Source organism: Pan paniscus, chromosome 13 (genome assembly GCF_029289425.2).
Source record: "Pan paniscus chromosome 13, NHGRI_mPanPan1-v2.0_pri, whole genome shotgun sequence".
In the NCBI taxonomy this organism is placed as follows: domain Eukaryota; kingdom Metazoa; phylum Chordata; class Mammalia; order Primates; family Hominidae; genus Pan; species Pan paniscus.
Genome location: NC_073262.2, coordinates 38377729 through 38401972, shown reverse-complemented (window position 1 = coordinate 38401972; position 24244 = coordinate 38377729). Strand labels below are relative to the sequence as shown.

Genomic DNA, 24244 nt, shown 5'->3' with positions numbered 1-24244 from the left:
AGAAGAGCTGTCCCAAGTCCTGAAAAAGGACACACTTTCATGGGATCTTAGCTGCTCCCTCTCACTTGACTTCTGGATGCCTGCCTTTCCTTTTCCCATCTCCTTCCTGTCCTGTGCCTACCATCTTTCTTGCTCTTTGTCCCTCCATTCCTCTCTAGTCCCTTATCCACACTATCTCTCCTTTTATGGTTCATTTTATAATCTTTCTGCTCTATGGTCCTCTTTGATTGATAGTTGGTGGTGTGGATGCTTGGGTGCCCCATGCCACATCCCTGGGTATACCTGTGATTTCAGCTGCAGATGTAAAGATGCTTTTAGATCCTCCTTACTCTCTGCTTCTAGGCCTCCGGGCCTTCTCCAATGCCTAAACAAGTAGCTCACCTCCAGCAAGTGCAGCCTGAAAGTGCAGGGGAGTTATCAGTCCAGGGATTACTCTCAACCAATGGGGGATTAGAGCAGTGATCCTGGGTCTTGGTAACTAATTAGATTTTGCATTGAGGGAGATGGAGGAGTCTGAGATGATTGCCAGGTTGTTGAGGCTAAGGAGACCAGCAGAGTTCCAAGGATGGTGCAGGCTGTCAAAATAGAGGGTACAGGAGAGACATCAGGTGGAGATGAATGACCTCAGGGCAGGGATCATATTTTATCTCTGTATTCCCAACACCTAGCATAGTGCCAGCATTTGTGTTCACAAAAGGTTTGCTGAAAGGGCCAACCCATTTCTTCATGTGCTGTCCCTTTCATGAAAGCTGTTCTGTTGATATTGGGAAGCCAGGTGTGGCTACCCATGCACCTTAATACTGTCCTCAAGATAGTGATAGACTTTTTCTCTTTCAGTATTTGTTCTGTTGTTGCACAGAACATCAGCATCAGATTCATAAAACTGCTATTTCTTTGTCATTTGTCAGGCCACTTTGGAAGTCATTTGCTTTGGGGAAAGATTAATCTTCTGGAATATCAGTATTGCATGGTATTTCAATAAGCATCCTAAGTGGCTCAGCACATGTAAATTGTTTAGCACTTATACATCACTTATATTCTCCAGGAGCTCAACATTAGTTTATTCTCATGATACTTAAGAGATAAGTGTCATTTCAAGTCATGATTTGTATATGTTTCAAGTTTGTAAGTGTTCTCCACTGCTTTTTTTTTTTCAGTAGCTGTTTCATTTTCTATCACCAGGACTTCTATTTAATTTTGTTTACTGCTCTCTTTATGGACTTGGAACATATAAAGACTTTTGTTTAACAAAATGTGCAACAGCTCAAAGAGACCTACAGGGTCCTTTGTCCACGTTCCTCGGAATTAGAGGTTTGTAACGGAGATACAGCAGCAAGGGATAAACAAGGACGTTGCTTCATGAATGGCAGAGTTGTCCTGAGTTCTAGCTGTTTCTACCCTTGAGAGGTTATCCAGGAGGCTTCACAAAAACATCTACCACCAAACCTTCCCACCACCATTCCAGCCCCTCAAGTGGCGAGAGTGTGAGCATTAGCTTGGGAATGGGTGCCAGCATGCTGCCCTGGAAGATGCCTGAGTGAGTAACAGGGTGCACACCAAGAAGCAGGACACCCTGATGGGGCATGTGTCTCTGGTGACAGCCACAGGGACCCTTCATTGCCCTTTGAGGGTCTGTATACTGAGAGGCCAGGAGGCAGCTGAATGCTGCCAGAGAAGGCTGTACACCACCCAGGAAGAGGCATAACAGCAGGCAGCACCAACACTAGATCAACCCAGATATAGAACAGGGAGGGCTATTCCCACTGCTGGGTTTGGTCTTGGCTATGGCTGGCATGGACCCTTCCCGCATGGGGACCAGAACAGATGTGGACTCCTACCATGGGAGCTGAGCAGACAGATACTACCTCCACCCTAATACCCTGATCTTATGAAAGAATACCCTTGGAACTGCTTGCCTTTCAGGGATGGGGAAGTTTGAGGGGTGAACCCTGAATTTAAGTGACTACCCCAAAAGAAAGTCTTAAATTAGAAAGGACCAAGTTACCTCATACTGAAGGGTTAAAAGTTTTCCACTGTCAGCAGAAATGAAGGCTCAAGAGCTAAGCTGAGATTGGTGATAGATAAATTTTTACAAATCAATTTTGCAAATTTTATAGACTCTCATGACTATCAAACATTCTATCACTTATTTTATTATCTCATTCAGCAAATGAGGAAATTGAGGCTTAGAGGTATTGAATCACTCACGCAAAGACACTTGACTAATAAATGGTGGCAGTGTTTTCAAAGCCAAGTCTAGCCTTTGCTCTCAACCCTTACCCAAATGGATTATATATGCTTCTTAAACTTTTCCACCAAATGCATACCCCTCCCTCAGGTGGGAGCTGAGGTGGGAGGGTGAGCTGGGTAGAGGTTACACTGGACACTGCAGGGAACTTGGAATTTCTCTGAGTGTTTTTTTTTTTCCCAAAAATCATTTTTGCTATGAGGAAATCATGCATTTTGTAGTCTGCTACATATTATGTATTTTCTCTACTTTTAAAATGTTTTAAATTTTGTAACATTTAGATAAATGAGCCATTTTAATCTTTGGGCACCCACCATCCCTCAGCAAACCTGGCAAACCCTCCCGGGCACACACATCCCAATATGAGAGCCAGTGGGTGGTACAAGTCTTGGGGACATAAAATGCATTTATTTTATTTATTTATTTTTTTAAAGAACTAAAGCAAAATAGAAAACATTTTTACTACTGTATAAGGAAACAAGGAAATAAAGCACACACACGTGTGTGTATGTGTGTGTGTGAGAGAGAGAGAGATGGGGTGGGGTGGGGTGGAGAGAGAGACATTGACTGGCCCAGCATGGTGCTAATGAAACCTGAGGCTATTGGCATTATGCCCATGGGCCTGTGGGACTGATTAATTTTGTAGATTAGAACAGAGACTGATATTTTTTGATCATGCGGCTCATCCATGACCATAGACCCCTCTCCTGGCCACATGTGTGAAGGGAGCAGGCCTTTGGCTTGGCTTGGCTTGGTGAGAGCAATTGTCCTCAAGACAAGAAGAGCCAGAGAATGGATCCTTCAGTGGCTGTGGACCCCAGCTCTGTCTACAAATGTGTTCTGGGCTCTAGGAACCTCTCTCACTGCTTTTCTACATCTCTAGGGTTACATTTATAGTCACCAAGCAACCTTCTGATTCCTTATTTGTTTTCTAGAAGGGAGTATCCTAGGCATTGGTCACGAATATTCCCATTGTTGTAAAGATTATACTTCTTCACCTGTGAGTTGGTAAATTAGCATCCTGGCGTAGCAACCCATCTCTTGTGAATTTTCTTAGCAAACTTCTGTTCTCAGAGCTAAAGAACACTTGGGTGAACAGAAGAAGACAGGTTTTACATCTGCAAAGCTGAGGTGTAGCCCTTGGGACCTATATTAAGACACAGTCTGAGGCTGGATCTGAGCAGCCAATAGCCCATCTCACCTGCTCTCTTCTGTGCTGTCTCTTCTGCCAGGGACCAATCTTATGCTTAGGGGTTGTGAATGCACTTACAAGTGTTCAATCTCTTTAGTAAGTAGAAGAATGCAGATAGGAAAATGACATGGCATTCTTTACTTAGCAAATTGGCAAAATCATAATAATACCCAGAGTTGGGAAGCATAGAGAAAACTGCTCTTTCAAACTGCTAGTGAGAGAGTAAATTGGTACACTTTCACTTTTTCTCAAAATAGTAAAAAGATTTTAAAATGCCCATGCCTTTTGATTCACCAATCCTATGTTCAGGACTGAGTCCTAAGGAAATAGATGACAAGAATTGCTTGTAACAGTGAAAAAATTGTGACTACCCTACTGTACCTGCCTTCCAGTAGGGGAGTGGTGAAGTAGATTGTGGTTTATATACATGATGGAATGTGTCACACCACTAATGTAATCTTGTTGCAGCACATTCACAGACATGGACAGACGCTTCCTGATCCAGTTGAGTAAAAACATACTGAATGACATAAATATGGTATCATTTCATTCTTAATATTTGAGAATGCGTACGGGTATATGTATATGTCCATATATGCACGCTTATATATATGTGCCCATGCCCATCAACAATGGCTATCTCTGAGCAGTGGGATGGTGACTGCTTCCAACAGAAAGCCCACTGATCCCTTACCCTTGTGACATCAGAATACCCTTGGTGTTATTGCACTTAGACTTCCTAAGTCTGTCCACCGTCCCTGTGTTAATGATCTCCTGTTTCTGGACTTATAGACCTTGGTAGTCTTTTGGTCGCTCCTCCCAACTGCTGCCTGCTCTGTGTTCCTGGCTCTTCCACCTCTCCCCTACAGAATCCCATTTCTCCCCCACCAACCCCAGCCAAGCCCCTCATGCTTCTGGGGTGTAATTCTTCAGTAGTCCTTCATCATGCTGTCCTTCATTTTCTGGCTGTTGTTCTTTGCCAAGCCTAGCGTCTTTGGGACTCAACTTCTTTGCCCCTTCCTGGCACATGAACTCAGCTTGCTGCTGTATCTCCTGCAGCACCCACAGAGAGGCCATACCATCTGTTTGGCTTTTGCTCATCCCTGATGTGTTTCTTCTCTCTCCCAATTTTATCTCCACTGCCCCCATGCCTTTGCCTGCTCACATGGCAGGGCCTGTCACTCATTCCTGGAGAACGTCCAGGGCAGTGGGGTTGAGTGACAGTGAGCTCGCCTTCCATGTGGGAGGACTGGCCAAGATCCAGGCAGCTTTGCTGATGACCCTGCCCTGCCATTCTTTATTAAGCAGGACTTGTGCCTGGCATGGATGACATTGTCTTTCCACAGAGAACTAGGCTTAACATGTGCATGGAAAATGGCCTCAATGGTGGCTAGAACAGTGGGATTTAGAAAAAAGAAAGTTTCAGAAACCAACAATAATTCAATGCTGTACTTTGAAGTCAGTATCCAAACTCTCTCTCTTTCTCATTTAGGATCTCTGTAGTTTGTCCATACATCCCTGAGATATTATTGGAAAGAAGGTGCCAGAATCACTGATACTCTTATGTAGGTATACCTGAGTTTTAATACTGATTCTATTACATATTACCTGAAAATCATGGGCAAGTGGCTTAGCCTTTATGGTCTTCAGTTTCTTCACTTGATAAAAGGAGGCTTTACTACTACTAATAATAATGACAATGGCTATTTATTGTGTATTTACTATAAGCCAACTACCATGCAAAACCCTTAAATTTAATCCTCCTAAAAATGATATGGTAGATACTATTAATTTCCATTTTATAGGTTGGGAAAAGGAAATTTTAAGATGTTATATATTCAAATTCACACTGTTTATAAGGCATGGAGCCAGTAATTGAACCTAATCAGCTAACTATGACCCTATGCTTGAAGTCTACATTATTTACTTCTCCCAATGAACCAGTGTAGGTGAAGCACCTCCTTCAATGTCTCTCACATACTAAATGCTCAAAACTGCCCCTCCTAGGGACATCCTGGGTCAAGCTTTGGAGTCAGGGGTTCTTCTTTTCATGGACATTTCAGGACTTTACAACTAAAACCAGGAAGCAGGCTGGCTGCCCATCTCATATCTGACGCTCTAGGCTGAATCTTTCATTCCCTTTGTGACAGCGAAGAATGAAACTCTAATTTATGATCTCCCACTCTCTTTATGGAGCCTCTGTTCTTATACCTCATCAATCATTGTCACTTTGAATTTTGCAGTGTCTTATAAAATCAACCTATGTTGATCCACCCATTGGTTTAAAGCTTCTGCAATGAAGATCTGTGTCTATCTTGTCTGTCTGAAATGGACTTTATACCACATAGAATCTCCAACAACAAACCCTCAATAACAGCAATGAGGACAACAATCATATCAGCCACCACCACCATGATTAACGTTATCCCGGATCCCACCTGTATTAGTCTGTTTTCACCCTGTTATAAAGAACTTACCGAAACTGGGTAATTTATAAGGAAATGAGGTTTAATTGACTCACAGTTCCCTATGGCAGGGGAGGCCTCAGGAAACTTACAATCATGGCAGAAGGTGAAGGGGAAGCAAGGCATCACTTACATGGCAGCAGGAGAGTCAGTACGAAGTGGGAAGTGCCACACTCTTGCAAACAATTAGTTCCCATGAGAACTCACTATCACAAGGACAGCAAAGGGGAAGTCTGTCCCCATGATTCAATCACATCCCACCAGGCCCCTCCTCCAACACATGGGTATTACAATTTGAGATGAGATTTGGGTGAAGACACAGCCAAACCCTATCACCATCACACTGGGTACCAACTGTTTCATGTGCTATGTGCTGAGCTCAGAGGTCTCAAACTAGAATTCCTGCTGGGCTAGGCAGGAGCATAAATGAAGAGTCAGGCAATGTGGGCTACAGTGAGCCAGAGCCTGTGGCCTCACCAAGGAGGAGGCTGTTACTTAGCTTTTGCTGAATGTTGCCATGCTAGACTGCAGTCTTAGTTTTGTCAGATCTTTACATTTCTTAAAAGAAATTGTAAATATGGATTTTTATGTGCAATTTCCCAATGTAAAAACGTTGGCAAAGAGTTCACATTAAAAAAAATCCTTATCTGTGGGATGTGTACCATTTTCTTTTACAGCCTCTCATCTAGCTCTTGCAGGCCACTGAGTGAACATCATACAATGATCACAGCATAAGCCATGATCATGGATAGTGGATATAATGAAGGGTTTTATGTCCTAGAGGTCTCTAAAGGGCTATTGCAAGGCCACTGCCACTTTAAGGGGCAGCCCAGGACTCCAAAGAGGACATCAATGTAACTATGCTAATTGCAGTGGCTTGCACGCCAATCCCAGGCTCCCATCCTGGCTTCCACATTTTTGTTTCCTTGGCTTTAACACTCTTTGCTCTCTACTTGGCCTGATCTCCTACCAGCTGACCACAAGTTTGACCTGGTTTTCCTTTTGGCTCTGGTGCCCTCCAACTCCTTCTTTAAAAGGAACTGAGCTGCCCACCCACACTGAAGATCTGCTAGAGGTGAAGCTTTCCCCACCTAGACTTCTCTCTTGATACCTGTGCTGTTCCTCCTACAGGGCCAGCTTTCCATCTATTCCATTGGGAGTCTTGGAAGTAGAAGCCAACACAGATCCTAGTCATGTAGTACAGTCTCTATGAGTTTCTGTCATCCTGAAAAATTCGTATGTTGGGGTCCTAACCCCCCAGTACCTCAAAATATAACTGTGTTTGAATATAGACTCATTAAAGAGGTGATTACATTAAAATGAGGTCATTAGGGTGGCTCCTAATACAATGTGACTGGTGTTCTTATAAGAAGAAGAGGTTAGGACACAGACACACACAGAAGAAAGAGCATGTGAGGATACAGGGAGAAGGTGGCCATCTGCAGACAAGGAGGGAGGCCTCAGAAGGAACCAATCCTAAGGACAGCTTGATTCCAGACTTCTAGCTTCCAGAACCCTGAGGAAAGTTCTACTGGTACTTTGTTATGGCAGCCTTAGCAAACTAATGCAGACCCTGAGCAAACATCTCAGCCTAGTGTTTCTTGGTTCCCCATGGTCATCACTACATGCAGTCTGGCCTCACCATTACAGTGACCCATATCATGCACTTAACCGTTTGGTTTAGAATGGGAGTGTGGGCACAGATAACTCCTGGTCTGTTTGGGGTCCTACCCTGGGACTGAGGTGAACACAGAGGAATTGTTAGGTATTAGAGACATGCATAACTGGGGAGAGTTTATGACAGTGGAGTTAAAGGGAGAATCCAAGCTTACTCAAGAGGGGAGGCAAGGTTATGTTCTGGTGGAAAAGTCTCACCAGAAACCTGTGGGGTTAGGGGAGGTTTAGACTCTGGTTCACGGATAGGTTGGAGTAGGTGGTTTAGGATCAAAGCTGTGAATAATGAGAGGATATTAGAGCCCTATTTTTGTTTCAACTTAAAGGGCCTGGGCAAGGCCAACTTAAATCTCTGGTCTGTGATACTTGATTATATCATCTTGGTTGATTTTCTGTCAGATGGAACCTGTGTATTGAAGTGTCCAGTATGAAGAACATTTGTAGCTTCTCAACATCTTCCCACATCTTCATCTTGTTATTTTGCATTGAATCTGGAACTCTTACACATATCGACCAGCACCGAAGTAAGCAAAGCAAAAACATATTAGTTGATACTTGTGAAATTCATATTTTCCAGGAAAGGAAAAAACCACTGTGACATATTATTTTAACATCAGAGAATTTCCAACAAATAAAGCCCTCTCTTCTTCCTGGCAAAGCTACGGAAGTCACTAAAGGCTGCCAGCCTATGGCCACGTGGCACAATTAGCAGACCATGGCTCCTTGGCTTTGCCAAGCTTGGCAGAAGTGGTGTCCTGTGACATGTGAGGTCTGTCCTGCTGGGCAGCTTCCCCATTGATCTCGTCTTGGCTCCAAGAACTGGGAGGGATGGAATCTCAGCCTTACAGAGCCTGCAAGTGTCAGGCTTGCATTTCCAGCAGCTGACAATTCTTGTTTTTGACAAGTTAAATGGTCTTCTTGGTGTATTGGTGGTTCACTGCAAATCATTAATGCAAGTTTGTCTGGAATAGAAAGTTCACGACATTGATTTGTTGAAATGAGGTAATAGAAATGCCAGATCGTCAGATGGGTGAGTCTCTTTAGGGCCAGCAAAAATGCTCACCCTGGGCTCAAGAAAGGGAGAATATTGAACTATGCTAAGTGGGACCTTCCCCCGCCCCCGCCCCCTCCCCCCCCACCGGCCTCAAAGGCAATCAGTGGCAGCTGAATCTGGACCAGCACACTCCTTCACTGAGACCGCAATTATTCATTTCCTCCAACATTTATTGGCCACCTACTATGTGGCAGGGACTATTCTAGATGCTGGGGATATAGCAATGAATAATTAACATGGTCATTTTTCTTGTGGCTCTTTCATTCTTGTTGTGGGAAGGCAATGGACACATGATATATACCATAAAGAACATTAAATAGGTTAATGAGATGGAGAAGGTGGTGGAGGGCTGTCTTAGGGCTGGTTAGGAAAGGACATTAATTCCAAGGAGGTGACATTGAAGCTGAGACCTGAATCATGAGGAAGAAGCAGCCCATGAAGATCTAGGAAAAGAGCAACTAGTGCCAATGGAAGAGCAGCACAAACACCCTGAAACTTGCCCTAGTTGTGTTTGGGGGAAGAGCTGTGCGCCTGGAGCAATGTGAGCAAAGGATCGAGTGGAAGGAGCTGAGGTCAGCAGAAAGTCTGCTCAGGTGGCGCCTTATGGGCAAAGTAAGAAATTTAGATTTTATTCTAATTGCCTCTTTCAACCAACACCAATAAGGCACTGGGTTTAGAAAAGCAATGTTAATCATAACCTCATGCAGCCAGATGAATGTCCTTGTTGGTCACATGTCCCAGGTGTACATCAGGTTCACACTAGAGAGTGGCCAAATCAGTGTGCACACCCAGGCCTGTCTGCCTCCAGAGCGTGTGCCTTCCCAGCGCCTCTCTGACTTCCTTCCTACCTGATACTGAAGACGGGTTGTGTATTACAGGGGACATGGTTCTGGAGGCACCATGTGGCATCCACTACCTGTGACCACATAACACTCTGAGACTCAGCATCTTCATCCCACAAAAAGGCCTCAGATAAAGCTCAGCATAAAGCTCTCATCTGGGCATTACATGGGAGGAAAGATTTTATAGCCCAGGGGTAACAGGGTGAGAGAGGATGTATTAGGGTTCTCTAGAGAAACAGAACCAATAGGGTATATCTATCTATATCTATATATCTATATCTATCTATAGACTGTGTCTCCACTCAAATCTCTTCTCAAATTGTAATCCCCATGTGTTGGAAGAGGGGCCTGGTGGGGTGTGATTAAATCATGGGGGCAGACTTCCCCTTTGCTGTTCTTGTGATGGTGAGTTCTCATGAGATCTAATTGTTTGCAAGTGTGTGGCACTTCCCACTTCATGCTCTCTCTCCTGCTGCCACGTAAGACATGCCTTGCTTCCCCTTCACCATCTGCCATGATTGTAAGTTTTTATATGGAGATTCATTATAGGAGCTGCCTCACATGTTTATGGAGGCCAAGAAGTCCCATGATCTGCCATCTGCAAGCTGGAGAACCAGAAAAGTCAGTGATGTAATTCAGTGTGGGTCCAAACGCCTGAGGACCAGGAGCTACTGGTGTGATTTCCATTCTGAGACTAAAGGCCCCAAACCCAGGAGATCTGACATCTAAAGCAGGAGAAGATGGATGTCCCAGCTCAAGAAGGGAGAGGGAGGGCTCACCTTTCCTCTGACTTTTTTTCCTATCTGAGTCCCCTAAATGGATTAGATGACAGCTGCCCACATTGGTGGGCACACAATCTGCCCACATTGGGTAGATCTTTTTCACTCAGTCTATGAATTCAAGCACTATTCTCTTCCAGAAATACCCTCACAGACACACCCAGATGTGTTGGATCAGCCATGTGGGTATCCCTTAGCCCAGTCAAGTTGACACATAAAATTTACACCACAGTGGATTTCATCATAGTTCCAAAATAACTGAAGTGCATTTTACGAGGAATAGTAAATCTTACCTATTTTCACTGGGGACAGAACAAGACAATAGGTTCCTTTAAGAAGAAGTTCTTGACTGGTGTCCATACACCTCTCAGGGATCCACAAAGGCAATCGTTGGGTACATAAGCTATTTTCCACATTTCAAAAATGTCTAATGAAGCCACTTCAGCAGATTGGCAGAATCTATCTACTAAAGCCAAATATGCATGTATCCCAGGGCCCAGCAATTCCTCTACTAGCTATGGATACTAGGTACAGAAATTCTTACATATATTCCCCAAGAGATATGTTCAAAATGTTCAAAGTAGTGCACTTGGAAATAGACAACACAGGGAAATTACCCAAATGCCCATCAACAGTAGAACTGATAGATGTAGTATATTTATATAGTAGAATATGAACTAAGCACTGAGAATGAATGATTTTTAGCTATGTGTAACATGGATCTTAGCTGATGCTGAGTGCAAATAGCTAGACACAAAGAATATATACTGTAAGAATAATTTACACAAAGTCCCAAGACCGGGAAACCTACACTATACTGTTGGAAATCAGGATGGGCTTATCCTTATGGGAGCATAGTGTTTAGTGACTGACAGGGAAGTTGAGGGTGCTGGTAATCCAAGGTGCTGATGATGGTCTGTTTCTTGATCTGGGTGCTGGTTATGTGGGTATGTTTGGTTTGTGAGGACGAATTGAGCAATACATTTTTTGGTATGCGTGCTTTCTGTAGTATATTACGTAATACTTCAACTAAAGTTTTAAAAATGTGGAAAATTTAAAAATGGGAATTATGCTATGGCTATTGGTGATTTTTACTGCAAACGCAATTAAATGTAACTATTCATAATATATGATGGGAGAGGAAGTTAACAATTGCTGGAAAAACTGTTTGTAATGCTTTTAAAATGTGGGCTCAACCCAGGGCAGAGAATTATGAAAAATGTCCCTGGGGAACACACTTGTAAAAAGTTTCAGGGCCAGTAGGCTAAACTTTTAAAACAAATTGTCTCCCTTGTAGTGTGTTTGTTACCAAGGGTTTCCAGAGACATTTTGTGGCATTTTCATGAAAGATATAAGAGAATGTTATCATTCCAGGATGACTTAGATTTAGACCTTGCAAGACACAGGGAGGTGAGTTAATGCTTGCTTCCTGTGGACATTTTTAGATTGGCTTATTATGAGTTTCCTGTTCAGTGAAAATGAGGTGAGAGGCCCTAGTTAACCTGGCCTTTTCCCCTTTGCCTCATCCAGAGAACTGCAGGTGGCCAGCTTTGTTTTCCAAGGCTCAGATACGACCTCCAGTCAATCAATAAGCAAGACTTTGGGAAAGAGGAAGAATGGTTTGCTTGATTGAAAGTGAGTTTGTCATGTGTATCAATAAGACAAAGTGCTTATGGTCTTCTAGTACTAGGCTTTACTCTCCTCTTGGCAACCAGACAACTTTCCACCATCTGCTAGCCACTTTTTGCCACTATCTTCCAGTCACCAGCCAATCCAGTCTCCTACCTGCTGTGTGCCTCTGTGGGGGGAGTCAGGGAGTCCTCAACACTAATCTATTTCATCTCGATTTTTACAGAAACTTTGCCAGAGCAGGGTTTGCTGCAGTTGGTGGTAAGGAAGTGAGAAACTGCTACCACTTATTACCTTGCTCCATTAAATTAGTTCATGAATTAGTTCAGACAATGACTTCAATCTGGGTGCCTGGAGGAGCTGAGGGTCAGCTGTCTCACCTGGAAGGACTTGGAAACCCACGTTCTAGACAGCAGGTGGAAGGGCCAGCAGCTAGAAGAAAGCTGTCTTCAGCAGGAGTTGTGTGACAGTGAGAACAGCTCATCAAGAGCCATGGCCTTGGACCCCAAGACTCAGCCAGAGGTGCAAGGTGGTGGGATGCCCTACCCAGCAGCCATTCTCATTCTTCCTCTTGAGTGTCCACTTCTCCTCTTGGCCCAGGTGGTAAATCTGGATTAATTTAAGCCAAACTTAGGAGTCCAGTTCTTCTTGACAATGACTGATTTAAGGAGGAGAATTTATCCCAAATCTAGCCAAGTAGAAGAGAGGGGAAATATACTGAGGGGTGTCTGGTAAATGTTTCTTCTTCTTTGTCATGCCTTGACGTGACTTCTGAAATGCTTGCAGCCATGCTGTAACTAAGAAGGCAGCAGGCCTGGAGATAAGCCGATGTGTTTAGGTTGCTGAGGGGAAGATGGTAAGGGCCTGGATCCCTGAGGCCACTAGAGAGCCTTTGAAGTAAGTAATACCAGACTGAATTTCCATTATGGGAGCTAATACATTTTCTTTATCATTTAAGCCAGTTGAATTTGAGTATTTGGTTACTTGCAGCCTAAACCTCCCTAGTTAATCTGAAGCTTCATCCCAATTTTTCCCATCTGCATACACATATTGTCAATTTCCAGCTAGAAAATCTTACTTGGATATATCCTGTAAGGCATTATTTTTCAGCCTAAAACATTTAAAATTTAACTACTTGTTTTTTCCTCAAATATACCTCTCAAATTTTTACTGGAAATAATTAGAAATCTTTGACTTACCCTACTTTCAATCAGTTAATGCACCCTACACATACACAAAATTATACAATTTTAACAAGCATACAAAAATTTAAATCTTTTATGAATGCTCTCTGTATGGCAGGCCTTGTGCTAGGAACTTTTATGTAGATTTATATAAACTATTGCAAATTCTTAAAACAATACGGCAGAATAGATAATTTTATCTCCATTATGTATCTTAGGAAAATAAAGCTAGAGCTGTTAGGTAACTTGCCCAAAGTCACACAGCTTGTCTTGGCTGAAAGGAGACTGGAATGTAGTACAGACATTCCCCCTTTGGGTGTTCCTCTTGTCTGGCCACCTCTTCCTGCAGACCTGTCTTTCATCTATATTTATGTTTCCTCTCCCACTATCAGTTTTCAGGTTTAGTCCTAAGTGTTTCGTGCCTGGACTATTGCAGTGGAAAAACCTTCTGGACTCTCTTGCCCTCAAACCTTAGCTGCACATTACTGCACTGACTTCCCCAAGATTTGGCTCATTCCACTTTCCCACGTTAACATCTTCAGTGATTTATCATCAACTGTAGCAGCAGTAACCGTGGCAGGCAGGTAATATAAATATGTGAAGTCTGTTGAAGACACTAGGCTCTAACCTGCTTATGTGGGGACCAAATGCCTCTTGAAACACTGGGCACTTTAAGTAATAAAGCGTAAGTTGGCTACTAGTTTGTAACCAAGTGCCCTGAAGACAAAATTCATTATTTTTCTCACAGCATTCAAGGTTATCTAAAACTGAATCCCAAACTAATATCTCCCTCTTATCTCTTAGTCACCACCTCTCTGAAGCCTCTCATTTAGATAACAAGGCTGAGTCCCTCCATTCTCTAGATGGACTTGACTGCTATGCTCTTTCTCATGCCTTTGTCCCAGGAATTTTGTCCATTCATTCCTGCCTACTCCTCGATGGTCACAACCCAGCTCCAGTCCCTCTTCCTTGACAAAGCAATTCTGGGATCTCATAGAAGGGACTCTCAGATGTGCAAGAGGCCTGCAAAGCCTGCAGGCCAGGCTCCTAGATGATCCTTGCTGGGCATTTGCTGGGCCTGAGTTTGAACACTTAGGTCACTACTCCCTAAGACAGCTTCTGCCACTACTGGGCTTCACTGGCTGTTCAAAGACCTGCTGTCAGTTAAGCCAAATGCTATTACCCTAATGTCTACCTTTTGACGTCAGGTGTGACAAGTCTACTTTTTCCTTTAAAATATTGAAAGAGCAATTGTATGTCTTCTATGTGTTCAGAATCCTACGTATTCAAAACTCTCTCAAAGAGATAATTTTAGACAGACATATGAAGAGCTTCAGAAACAAATTAATGAATTTATGGCAGGTTTTTATGTAGTACTGAATACATTAAAGGAGAATTACCAAATGCTTACTTTGGGAGGGGATGCCAAACTGGAGCTTGTAGGCAGCTTGGGTCCTTTCTCTGAAGGAATCATGTTCACTGTTTGACTACCTATGAAAAGTTGGAAGAACATCTTCAGCCTTTCAGGAGGAGAGAAAATGCTTAGTTCATTGGCTATTTATTTATTTACTTCTTATTTTCTTTGAGACAGAGTCTCGCTCTGTGGCCCAGGCTGGAGTGCAATGGCACGATCTTGGCTCACTGCAACCTCTGCCTCCTGGGTTCAAGCAATTCTCCTGCCTCAGCCTCCTAAGTAGCTGGGATTACAGGCACCTACCATGCCTGGCTAATTTTTGTATTTTTGGTAGAGACGGGATTTCACCATGTTGGCCGGGCTGGTCTCAATCTCCCGACCTCAAGTGATCCACCTGCCTTGGCCTCCCAGAGTGCTGGGATTAGTCATGAGCCACTATCCCCAGCCATGGCTTTAGTATTAGCTCTTCCCCTCTATAAACCCACTCCCTTCTACTTCAGGGACAAGGTTGATGCAGCCGTTGATTTTAAAGATGTGTCCATTGTTGCATTTTAAATATGAACAAACAGAAATACTCAGTTCATAATAATTTCTCCTTGAAATATTAATATGTTTGCAATTTCAGATAGACTTACTGGAATTTACAAGATCTACAATATAACAAAAAATGTTGCAGTAAGCCCAAAATAAATTGCATCTAAAGGACTTTGTTGAACTTGTTTATTCTTCCAATTGAGTTGGCATAGATTTGGTGTATTGTATTACTGATTTTCTATTTGTAAAGGATTATGAGTTATATAGAATACATATTTTTAAACTGGGAAGAAACCCTCTAAATCTCTCTCATATCTTGCCTGTATTCTACAAGAGGATCAGATGCAGTGTTTGACTGTCCAAGTACGTTCTAAAGCTCTCTAAGGAAGCATTTGGCTTTAAGCAATGAACAGGTGATCAGACCAAAGGGGACAAAAGTGAAGAGAAACACAAAAGTGGTATGGATTCACCATGCAGGAGCCATCCTTTGAAAAGCCTTCCCTGCACAGTGATAATATGTGTGTGTGCGTGCACGTGTGTGTGTGCTTGCACACACCTGTGTATGTGTATGAGGTGTTGGTATGGGGTGGAGTTGGGGACTTGAGAGTGGGGTAGAGATTTTTCTGAAACTTCTGTCTGAGGGAACTGGAAAACTGTTTTCCTGATAGCATATTTAATCTAAATTTGTTAGGAAGCAGCCACAGTGAATTTTGGTATATTCATCCATGTCTCTACTGAATTTCCACAGCATTAATCATCTGTGTCACTTCCTTGGAAGTAACCTCCCCCCTCCTTGTGATGCTGTGAGCTGTGTGTTATTGTGGGCCGCCTCACTGGGCTTCCCATGGCTGTCCATCAGCTGCCCAGGTAGAAGCCAAACCCCTCAGAGGGAGGGGCTATGGTCCCGGCCCAAGTGTCCCTCATAAATCTTCACAGAGTGACAGCAGAGCATAGGTGTCCATAAGCATTTGTTGTCAGACCCACAGAGAACAGAAAGAACCCTGAATAAAATGGAAGAATTGCCAGGTGGGCTCCTCAAGTTAAATCAGGCTATTACCAATGTCATCACATCTCAGGGTTAAGGGGCTTTAAAGACCATCTGTTTGAAAACTCTCCCTCCCATTTAACTGAAAAATGTTTCCCTATGGCTTCTACCAGTTAGTCTGCAAAGAACAAAGGTTTCTATTTCTTAGACAGCCATTATGTTTCGTCTCATACATGTAACATGGGTAATGAGTATGTGTGAGTATGTGTGAGCAATTGGGCATGTGTGTGTGCCTGGTGGGCACATTATCTTACCTGTAGTAAACAGTTGTAATAATGGACCATGCCAATCAGAAGGTCTACAAGTAATAAAAATTTTTACATTATAAATTTACTGTATAATTCATACATTTGAAAGAAGACTACAAAAAATAAGTAGATGTGGTTTTGCATTTAGTTAAGGTGAGATTTAGTTGTGATTTTTATTTGCATTTTCTCTTTCTCATATCTACTAGTATAAATTAAAATTATGGGCTTTTAAATAAAACTTTTTTAAATCTCAAAAATAATCTCACTGTTATCCTGAATTGATGATAGTATGTGGAACCCTGGCAAAGATTATTAAAGCAGACGGAACTCTGGCAGAAGGTTCTATTCTTTGGAGACCCCATCCCAGGAAAGGCCTCAGGCCAGGCAGTAATTTCTATTTCCTGTCTCTTGTCTTCACCTTCTGGGGACTCCCACGCAATCCAGCACCCCATCTGGACACCGAGATCCATAAGGATAGTTTATTGCCAGACCTCTGCTGAGCTAGAAACATTCTTCAGACAGTGCTCAACTCTCCAAAAGACATCCACATCTGCACATTTCAGCCTTGATTTCTGCATCAGATGTGAGCTGGGGCAAGAAAGGCTGTGAATTAAAAAGGAGCTATAACTTGCTCATCAGTGATAAGGAAGAGGAGGGCCTACTTCCCCTTCATTGGCCATTAATTAAAAATAGTAAGTTTATTTTTTTTCTAAATACTTTCTTGTGTACTCCAGTTTTACAAAAATGAGCATACAGTCATATTCCTTTATTCACTCTTCTACTAAGCATCTATTGAAATATTTACAGTGAGCTAGGTGCTGTGCTAGGGTAAACAATGGGTAAAAAGTGCTTGCCTGCGGGGAGCTTATCATCTGTTGCAGCAGTTTATTTTATTGAATAACTACTATGTGCCTGGCATTGCACCAAGTATTTTACTGACATGATCTCATTTAATCCTCATCATAATTTCATAGCATGGGAGTAATCATCCCCATTTAATAGATGAAGATTTTGAGGCTCAGAGAATATAAGCAACTTTACTAAAAGCTATTAAGTCACAGGGACAGGGTTGGAGCCTGTGGTAAATAGTTTTTCCAGTTACCCATGTTTAATGCCCCTTCCCTGTTTTGTTGACTTTGGGTGTGGGTCCGTGGCCAACTTTGACTAGTGAGAGGAGAGTGGAAGGGATGTCTTTTCTGAACAGAAGCTTGAAGATCAGTACACAGTTTGCCTTGTTCTCCGCTGTGATGACAATTCCAGGTGGAGGCTGCCCAGGTAACCTGAGTCCCAGAGTGAAGAAGACATAGAGTACAGATACAGCCCACCCATAGCAGGCATGCGGAGGGCATGAAAAATCAACTGTTGCTGTTGTAAGTCACTGAAACTCTGGGGTTATGTTTTCTGCAGCCTGGCTGTCCGACTGGTGCAGAACCTTTAAGCCATTATACCAGAATGCCTTCTTTTATATTATTTCTATAATTAGAAGTGAAAAAAACAGTTGAAATTGGAGAAAACATTAATCTGGGCCAGATTTTTTGTTCTAAAAATGTTTACATGAATGATGATTTTTTTTCTTCTGCCTTATCTGCCACCCTTCTTCCACTGTTAAAATCTTCTATATCCATGAGGATGGCTATCTACAGGACTCATCCTGCCCCTTGCTGTTTTAATGCCTTAGTGGATACCTCTTCCTGCAATGCTTATAGCTGAATTCAGTTCCACAAGCACTTATTGAGCATCTTTTGGAATGTCTATTATCCCGCTTCTTCAAAGTCCCAAACTCCTACCCACTCCGTGCAGCCATCCTGATGACCCCATACCTATATGATCTCTCTCGCTCTACCCTAGACTCTAATACCATTATTTGCCACACATTATATGTTCCCTTAAACTGTTTACTATCATTTTTGATTGGAATAAAATTCAAATAACACAAAATTCACCATTTAAAAGTGGACAATTCAGTGATTTTTAGTATATTTACAATGTTGTGCAACCATCACTATTTAATGCCCCAAACTTTTCATTACTCACAAAGAAACTTCATTATCTACAAAGTAAGCACTCCATATTCTTTCCTCTCGGCAGGCCTTGGCATCCACTAATCTGTTTATTTTTCCTTTATGGATTTATCTCTTCTGGACATTTCACATAAATAGAATTGTGCAGTATGTTGACTTTTGCATCTAGCTTCTTTTACTTAGGATATTTTCAAAGTTTGTCCAGTTGTGGCATGGATCACTATGTCAGTTTTTTATGGTTGAATAACATTCCATTATTTAGATATACCACAATTTGTTAATCTATTCATCAGTTGATGGACATTTGGATTGTTTCCATATTTAGCTTTTGTGAATAGTGCTGTTGTTGGGTGTGCAAGATTTTGTGTGGATATATGTTCTCATTTCTCTTGAGGATATACCTAGGAGTAGAATTGTTGGGTCATATGGTAACTTTATCTATGGTAACTTTATCTTTTTAAGTTTCTTTTTTTTTGTTTGTTTTCTCTAAGACCCTGTGGGCTTCTAGCATAAAGTTTTCCAACTCTATCTGTGCTGCTGCAGTACATACATTCATTCCTTTGACAAATGTGAGTCAAGGGCCTATTTTGTGCCTGGTACTCCTCTGGGCATTTCTGCCAAATTGATTTTCATAGAATCCTAGCCTGTGATCTGAGAGGTCATTTGGTCCCTTTTCCCATCCAGTAGAAGAATCCTATATCCAAATCCTGTGGTCTTCGTATCAACTTTCATCCTTAAACCATAGGGCGTAGCTCCTTAAATGTAATTTTGGTTGCATTTTGTGACTACAGAAACAATATATACTTATTGTGCAAAACTTCAAAGTATAAGAACATATTAAAAAAGAAGCAAAAATTATCTATAATTCTATAACCCACCACTAACATATTGCTAAATTTCCTTTCAGACTTTTTGTCTGTCCAATAATGTAATTCATGTAATTGGGATCATCCTGTATTCAGATACCTCTTGTGCATGGCTTCAAACCCTCTCATCATCACCCCATATTATGAAAGCTTCCACCAGTCTCCCACAGGCGTCAGCCAACAGCACCTCACCTTGGGCAAGACCATTGTACCTCTTGCTTCTCTGACCTAATGGTGTCAGTGTGATGTGTCTAAGGGATCTGCTCAACATGTGCAATCTAAACCTTTGACCAAAGATAAGTGACCTTCTGTTCCTTGGGCTTCTCAGAAAGAGATGGAACAATCAGTTTCTCCCAATAGTCATCAATGGTGTGATACATCTTTCGATTTTCTCTCTCTCCTCCTCTGTTCAGTCCTCCTATTCCTCCCTTGCTTCCTGGAATCATCATCCCGAATAAATGACCCACACATCAAAGTTTGTTGCAGATGTTACTTTGGGGGTGGGGGAGAAACACGGACTAAGGTATTGTATATGCAATTTCAGACACAGATTTAAACATTATGCCATGAGTTTAGAATATACACACAAATACATATATATGTATGTATACGTATTTATAAATTTAAATAGTATGTGAATTGCTGTATAAGTGTATATAAATTTATATTCTTGTATATGTAAATTCAAATATGTATTTTAGGTATAAATATTTTTATATATAATACATTGGCATTCATCCCTCTTCCCTTCTATGATCTCCTATATCAGAGATTCTGGAAGCCTAGGACACCATTTCCCAGAATCCTTTGCCAGCAAGCGTCTAATTTAGACTCTGCTGCTCATAAATGAATGGATGGCAGAAAGAAGCAGAAGGTAGTATTGTTTCTCTAGCACTGGTGGGCGAGTGTGTGGGCTTTACATATGGTGAATGTGAATTTTTTGCAGTGGCTTCTTTAGATTCACATGCAGTTGTAAGGAATAATATAGAGAAATATTGTATACATTTTACATAGTTCCTCACAACAGTAATATTTTACAAGATAGTCATATGGTATTACAACTGAGATGCTGACATTGATACAATTCACTTATCCTATTCAGAATTCCTTGGTTTTACTTGTACTCGTGTGTGTGTGTGTGTGTATTTAGTTATATACAATTTATTCACATTTTTACTCTGATATAATTCACAAAATATAAAATTCACTAATTCAGAGTTCAATGGTTTTTAGTATATTCACAAAATTATCCAGCTTTCACTACTATCTAACTCTAGAATGTTTTCATTACCTCAAAGGGAAACTCTACCCTTAGCAGTCACTCTCTATCTCTCCCTCTAGCCCTAGGCAACCAGTAATCTGCTTTCTTTCTCTAAGGATTTGTGTACTGTGGACACTTCATATAAACAGAATGATATAATATGTGGTCTTTTGCAATTGGCTTCTTTCCCTTAGTATAATGTTTTCAAGGTTCATGTTGTAGCATGTATCAGTACCTCATTCTTCTTTATTGTAGATAATATTTTATGGTATGGACACTTTATCCATTCATCGGATGATGACATTTGAGTTGTTTTCACTTTGGTAGTATTATAGATATGCTGCTATAAAAACTGTGGAAACTTGATGTGCAAGTTTTTGTGTGGACATAAGTTTTCATTTCACTTCTATATATACCTATGAGTGCCATTGTTCGTCATATGGTAACTCCATGTTAACATTAAATAACTTTTAAACTGTTTTCCAGAGTGATAGCACCGTTTTACATTCTTACTAGCAATGTTTGAGGGTTCCAGTTTTTCTACAACCTGGCCAAAATTTGTAATCATCTGTCTTTTTTGATAGTTCTATATATTTTTATCAAATGTATAGGTTCATGTGTCCACCACCATAGTCAAGATACTGAACAGTTTCATTAACACAAGGATCCCTCATGTTGCCTTTTTTTTTTTTTTTTTTTTTGAGACAGAGTCTCGCTCTGTTGCCCAGGCTGGAGTGCAGTGGTGCGATCTCGGCTCACTGCAAGCTGCACCTCCCAGGTTCACGCCATTCTCCTGCCTCAGCTTCCCAAGTAGCTGGGACTACAGGCGCCTGCCATCACACCCAGCTAATTTTTTTGTATTTTTTTAGTAGAGACGAGGTTTCACCGTGTTAGCCAGGATGGTCTCGATTTCCTGACTTAGTGATCCGCCCACCTCGGCCTCCCAAGTGCTGGGATTACAGGCATGAGCCATGGCGCCCGGCCATGTTGCCCTTTTAAAACTGCACCCACCTCGCTTCCACATCCTCCCAACCCCTTACCAACTCCAGGAACCACTAATCTTTTCTCCATTTCTAAAATTTTGTCATTTCAAAAATGGAATCACAGGTAGTAATCAAAGGCTACTTAGTATATAAACAGAAAAATATATTAAGTAACCTTTGGGGATTGACTTTTTTCAAACTATTGATACATACAACATGGATGATGTCCTGTGGATATACTACAATTTGTTAAATTGTTTAAGCATTTATTCACTGAAGGACATCTGGGCTGTATCCAGTTTTTGGCTATTATAGCTGCTATAAACACTTATTTGCAGGTTTTTGTGTGAGCATAAGTCTAAATTTCTCCAGCATAAATGCCCAAGAATGCAATTAGTGGGTGGTTGTATGGCTATTGGAGGTTGAGTTTATAAAAATTGCCAAACTATTTTCCATTTTCCATTCTGGCCATTTGGGTATGAGTACTGTGGTTTCTCTGCATCCTCACCAGCATTTGTTGTTGTCACTCTGTTGTTTATTTTTTAATCTTTGCTTATTGTATCTTTCTCTATGCAAACTTTCAAAAATTTACCTTTTTAAAAAAGTCCTCTTTTTTATTTATAGCGGTGATCTTCATGTTATGGTTAGGAAAGTCTTTTTCACTATCATATTATAAAAACTATTTCTTATATTTTCTTCCAGTATTTTTATAGAGAGGCAATGCAGGATGGAGTAGATCAGAATGGTTGGAGTCTGTCTGCAGTGAGATCTGCTCTGTTTAAGTCTTGGCTCCATCACTTGCTACTGTGCCCACTTTTAGTTGACATGTATCTCTATACTTTCCCTGTATATCTCCTCTCCTTCAACTGTTTCTTAGGTAATGCTTTCTCATCCTGGTCAACCTCTGCTGGAAATTCTCCAGTATGACAATGTCTATCTCAGCTTGACATACCCAGATCTGAGCACTCCATTCCAGATAAATTTTGACAGTGCAGAGAAAGTGGGTCTTAACTTGCACTGTTCTGCACACTGTTAATGTTAGGAAAGATTGCAGTGACTTTTGGAGGTGACCATGTTAACTCCCTGGCCATTAGGAAACTTCTGAAAGCAAAACATCATCATTTTCACATGAACTGCTATTAAAGCAAGTCTCTTCCATCTCACATTTCTGCAGGCAATTTGATGATTTTTATCTGTTCCTCCAGTAGTTCCTTTGATTAATGTATAGTGGCCCTATTTGTTCCTAATAATGCTTTTCACCTTAAAGTCTATTTTGTCTTATAAAAATGTTGCCATATTAGAATATTTTTGCTAAGGTATTTCTTGAATATCTTTTGCCTTTATTTTCTATTTTCAGTATTATTTTGTTTTAGGGGTGTCTCATATATAGTATATAGCTTGATTTTTTAAAATCTTATTTGATAATCTGAATGTGAATAGGTGAGCTTATTTATATTTATTGAAAACCTAATATAATTGGACTTACTTATGCCATGGATTTTGTACTTTTATTCACCTTTCCTGTTTTCTGTTTTTAAGTTCCTATTCTGTTTTCTTCTGTTTGAGGTTATAGATTGTTTCCAGTTTTTAAGTACTTATCTTTAACAATTTTGACATTCCTCCATAACTTTTTTAAAGCCTATATTTATTTAATGTCTTTGTCCTATTCCATACTGTATTTCTTCTGTTCTTTTTTTTAATCTTAGGACAGATCTTTATATTTTTCTAATTAAAATTAACCTCATTAGTTTCAGTTCATCCTGATGGCCTGTTGAGTGATCAAGAGGTCCCAATCCAGTGCTGAGGGATTCTCCTCCTGTTTTGTGCCATCCTAACTTTTATTACACCTGAGTCTACCCAAGTAATTAATTTTAAAAATATGTAACAGAGCTAGGTTCAGGATCCATTGTTTTCTATTTAGGAACTCCATGCCTTGGGGCTGGAGGGTGGAGAGTCGAACATAAAAATCTACTTTTCTAAACTGCTTGAATTATTTCTGACCATGACCAGCTTTCTTTTTCTTGACTATTACAAGACAATTTCATCACTTTCCCCCCAAAGTTCCTATCACTTCCACTCCATCATTCAAGCCAGGCTGTTGATTAAAATTAATTGAGGTAAAGCTGCTCCTGTGGTGGCTTCTTCAGTCTTCTGAGTGATGAAATTGTCAACGATGCGAGGCAGGAATCCATCAGATTCTCATCAAGTGAGACTGCCGGCCGATGTGTAGATAAGAGTCCTGTAGCTGTGATGGGGTGGGGGTGGGGAGAGTAAGAGGACACAAAAAGACACTTGCATGTGGCATGGCATGGTAGACTAGTGACAACTGGGAGGCAGTAAACCTGGGCTCTTGCATCATACTTTAGGAATCGAAAACGCCACACATTTGAACACATACAAATGCTAGACCATTATTTAGTTACCTTGGAGATTTTCCCTCAGTTTGTCACCTACGCACTTCTTAACCCCTTGCAATCTGTTTTGTCTTCTTGCTTCTATCAAATCTATTTCTTCCTTCTTGCTTCTATCGAAACTATTTTCTTTTCCTTGACCAGAACCCCAGAGCCTGTTTACTGTTCTAATTCTAGGAACCTGTCTTTTTTATTCGGCACCACCAACCCTCTGCTTTCTTAATGAAATTCTTTCCTTTTTCCATTTCTCTGTCGTTGTCTTCTCATGTTGCTCCCCTACCCCCTTCCTTTGCTGATGTTTCTTGTTCCTTCCCCTTTTCCTTGAATATGTGCCCCACTCCACCCAGGCACAGCCACAACTTCCTGCTGGATGTCTTCTTTCTGCTCCTTAAAA

The 24244-nt window shown here is 41.3% G+C and overlaps 1 pseudogene; it reads left to right on the top strand.

The window, feature by feature from the left end:
* Positions 1-12375: 12375 nt before the first annotated feature.
* Positions 12376-15195, top strand: LOC100977835 (structural maintenance of chromosomes protein 4-like; annotated as a pseudogene).
* The last annotated feature ends 9049 nt before the right edge of the window (positions 15196-24244 follow it).